This window comes from Eptesicus fuscus, chromosome 9 (genome assembly GCF_027574615.1).
Source record: "Eptesicus fuscus isolate TK198812 chromosome 9, DD_ASM_mEF_20220401, whole genome shotgun sequence".
Classification (NCBI taxonomy): Eukaryota; Metazoa; Chordata; class Mammalia; order Chiroptera; family Vespertilionidae; genus Eptesicus; species Eptesicus fuscus.
Genome location: NC_072481.1, coordinates 6,416,146 through 6,420,428, shown reverse-complemented (window position 1 = coordinate 6,420,428; position 4,283 = coordinate 6,416,146).

Sequence of the window (4,283 nt, the reverse complement as noted above, 5' to 3'; positions counted from 1 at the left end):
CCGAAGGACGTCGGGCCGAGAGCCTGCGGGAGCCGAACGCAGCCGAGGGCCGAACCGCGAAGCGGGGACGGCGCGGAGAGGTGCGCGGGCGGCAGGAGGATGTGCCCAGGCTGCGCGGGGGCTGGAAGGAAGGGGGCGGGGGCGAGGGGCTGGCGGGAGGGGAGGGGGCGGGAGCGCGGGGAGGGGGCGGGGAAAGGGCGGTGGGAGCGGGCTCCGAGGCCCCCCGCGAAGGGGCAGCCCTGGGCCGGGCCGGGCCCGCGCGCTCCCGGCGGCGCGCCCTCGCCAGCTGCGCTCGGCGTTCCGGGCCCGCTCCCCAGAGGCCTAGCCGCCGCCGCCGCGAGGGCGCGGGGCAGACAAAGGAGACAGACAAAGGCGGGCGCAGTCGGGCGGCGCTGCCGGCACCGGGCGAGGCGGGCCCACTCCTGCCGGTGCGTAAGAGCCGCCTCCGCGCGGCCCGGGGCGCGTGGGACGGGCGGGGCGCGGGCAGCGGTGGCGCATCTGGAGCGGCCCCGCCGGGAGCGGGCAACAAAGGGCCACGGCAGGGGGTCCCTGGTGGACCCCAACAATGGGTCGGAGCTGAGCGCTCAGCTGCTGCCGCGTCTGGCTGGCCCAGTAGGGGCCGGCCGGTCCCCAAAAGGATTATTCCGCCTAGGCTGTCAAATGGGACGGAAGAAATGCCGGTTGCGAGGGAGGCGGGACCCGGCACCGCGGGGCCTTTGTAGCCTCCGAAAGTGCGCGAAGTGGGGGGCGGGGTTCTAGGAGAGCTCGCTCTTGGATGTAAGGGTATGGGGTCTTCGCAGCTCTACCTGGTGAGATTCCCGGGTGCTGGTGACCACACCAGTGCTTACCCCCCCCGCCCTCCGCTCCCCGGGAAAGGAAGCAAGACAATCTTTCTACCCAAGCATCACACATGCACACACACACACACACACACACACACACACACACACACACACACACACACACGGTCCGCCTCTCGCCACGCCCTGTCCAAAGTCTGTCTGATGCTCCCCAGCCCGGCTCTGCCTGGACAAAGCCAGCGCTCGAGACTGGCTCATCCATCACCGCTCGGGGCGCCACGTCCTGCCGACCCTGGGAGTCCGGGAATGCTGTGTTATGGGTCCCGCGGCCCCCATAACTCACGGCGGGGTCAGTGGGGCCACGGGCGCTGCAGAGATCAAAGAGCGGTGGGGTGGGACCGACGCGCACGCGGAAAGCCGCAGTCTCGCCTGGCGCCCAGAGCTCAACCGTGGCTTCCATTTCCACTGTTTTTTGTTTTTGTTTTTGTTTTCTTTCTTGAGAGTATGGCAAATTATGGCTCAGCGGCTTAAGAGCTCTGCTCAGTCAGGCTGGATGCCTGGGCTCCGCTTCTGATGCCATTCCCGTCTCTTTGGGGCAAATCGCTTAACCTCTCTGAGCTCATTATCATCTCTAACTCTCAGGGTTCAAGGATTAAGTGCAAGGCCCTGGCTTCACAGGAAATGCTCTAGAACAATCAACTGCTATTGTTATTGTCATAGTCTCAACCTGATGGCGGATTGGTGAAAGGGCTGGACTGCTTACTCACTGGAAGGTTTGGATCCCTTATCCCTTAATGCCTATTGAACACCTACTATGTGCCAGCTCTGTTCTGGGCGCTGGGGCTACAGTAATGAGCAACATGAACCAGACTCCCTGCTCTCATGGAGCTGACATTCTAGGGAAGGAGACGGATGAGAAGCAAGTGAACACATATCTATATCGTATGTCAGATGGTAATTAGTGCTATAAAAAAAGCGGCGTAAGTAGAGAAAACATGAAAGGGAAGAGTTATTTTACATAAGGTTTCGAGGAAAGGCCTCTTTGGTAAGGCTGTATTTTTGCAAAGAAAATCAGGTAATGAGCTGCGAGGAGGAAAGTGGTGCAGGCAGAAGGAAGAAGCAGTGCAAAGGTCCTGTGGCAGGAGAGTGCTTGGTGTTTGAGAAAGAACAGCAAGGCTGGAGCACAGAGAGATGATGTCAAAGATGGAGAGGATCATGGGAGCATGCAAAGGCCACAGTAAGGACCTTGACTTTTAGTCAGTGCGATGGCAGCCGTTGGAGGGTTATGAGCAAAGCAGTGACGTGATCTGAGTTGGGTTTTAACGGCGACTCCCTGATTCCTAAAATCGAGAAAAGACTGGAGTGGGGCGGAGAGACCAATTGGGAGCTGTAGCAGAGAAGAGGTGATGGTGACTTAGGCCCGGGAGGGGGACAGAGGCCATGATTCTCCTTTTCAAGGATGAGCTGTGGCCGGGCATTCATTGAACCAGAAGCAGATTACGAGATACTCTGGTTTGAACGCTGCTGCTGTGAACCAGCAGGGAATCTGTTGCCGTGCTTAGACTCTCTGCTCCTCATGTTCTCCAGAGCGATGCAGTGGGGAAAGGTGGGTGTCAGGGGAGGCCTGGGCTCCTATCCCATCCAGGTTATGGTGACTCTCGGCCTCTGTTTCGCCATCGGTAAAATGTGGTGGTTGAGTGGCCAAAGTGGAAACAACTCAGATATCCCATCAACTGGTGAACTGATAAGCAAAATGTGGTCTATTCATACAATGGACTATAGTTGGCCATAAAGAGGAGTGAAGTACCAGAACACACCACATCCGGATGAATCTTGACAACATTATGCTAAGGCACAAAAGCCAGGCATAAGAGGCCAGATATTGCATGACTGAGTTTATATGGAATGTTCAGAAGAGGCAAGTCCATAGAGATAGAAAGTAGACCTAGTGGTTGCCAGGGCTGGGGGGAGGGAGACTGGGGGTGACTGCTAATGTGTGTGGCGTTTTTTTCTTTTTGGAGCGATTTTTTCTTTTTGGAGCGATGTAAGTGTTCTGGAATTAGACAGTGGGGATGGATGCACAACTTTGTGACTCTACTAAAAATCACGGGATTGCACACGTTAACAGGGTGAACTTGCCCTGCAGTGTGGCTAAGTGGCAGAGCATTGGCCTGTGCACCGAAGGGCCTCGGGTTCGATTCTGGCCTAGGGCACGTACCTGGGTTGCAGGTTCATTCTGGCCCCTATAGGGGCATGAGCAGGAGGCAACCCATCGATGTGTCTCTTTCACATTGATGTTTCTCTCCCCCTCTCTCTCCCTCCCTCCCTCCCTTCTTTTCACTCTCTCTGAAAAGCAATGAAAAAAATATCCTCGGGTGAGAATTAACAAAACAAAAAAAGGGGGTGAACCTTATGGTTTGTGAGTTGTATCTTAATAAAGCAGTTGTTTTTTAAAAGAGGCAGTTGAGCTGGATCAAGGGTTTTTACCCTGTGGTCCAGGATGACCTCAGAGGGCCGGGACACTCCTGAAATTATGGAAGACATTCAATGTCTCTGAGCATTTGGGTAGAGGTTCAGATTTTAAGAAGAGCTGATCTTTAAGGTCTTCCTGACCAACAAGGGGTCAAGGACACTGGGGAGTCAGCTGACCCGTGGGGAGGGAATGGCAAGTTGAACTCTGCCCTGGCTGAAGGGTTAGAAGGGCCCCGTGTTACTGGCCTAAGTCAGGGCTTTGGGTCTGAAGTGGGGAGTGGATCCCAGGGTCTGGGGCAGCTGTGCAGGTCAGGCCTCACACCAGAAGCCCGGAGGAGGGAGGAGCGGAACTGTCTGTCTGCCGCAGTCCCTTGTATAGGCATCTTGGGGCCAGGATGATCCATGTCCTTCCTTGGGGCACCTTGAAGGCTGCCTGGTGCTTTGGGACATGAAAACGAGGCAGGAGGGACACCACTAAGGGTGCTTTGGATGGGGTTTTGAAAAGCATGATGGCTGGTCTGGAGTGAGGGGCTTAGATACTGTGTGTCCATTTTAATATCATTGTCATTACTGCCATTAATTGAGCATTTATGTGCCAGGCACTGTGCACTTTATATTTCTACAATATATTTTATTTACTCCCGTCCAGCTCTACGGAATTGTTACTACTACTATTCCAGTTTACAAATGAGAAAACTGAGGCTGAGAGAGAGAAGGGCCTAAGAGCTGTGTCAGCAGCGGTGGTGGGAGGGAGACAGCAGGTTGGATACACCAGCATCGCGGTGAGCACCCCACATCCGTTGCTTCTTTTCGAAAGCAGCTCTTCTCTGCACACCACGCCAAAGCGCTGAAATCAAAGGTCCTTGCTCCTCGTCCAGACTGTTAGGATAGGAGTCAGGTAAGTGGCAACGAGCCACTGTCTGCCATTGTTTCGCTCCTCCGTTCTTTCATTCACTCATTGAACACGCACACACTGAGAACCTGGCGTTGGCCAGGCACTGGGTGAGGTGC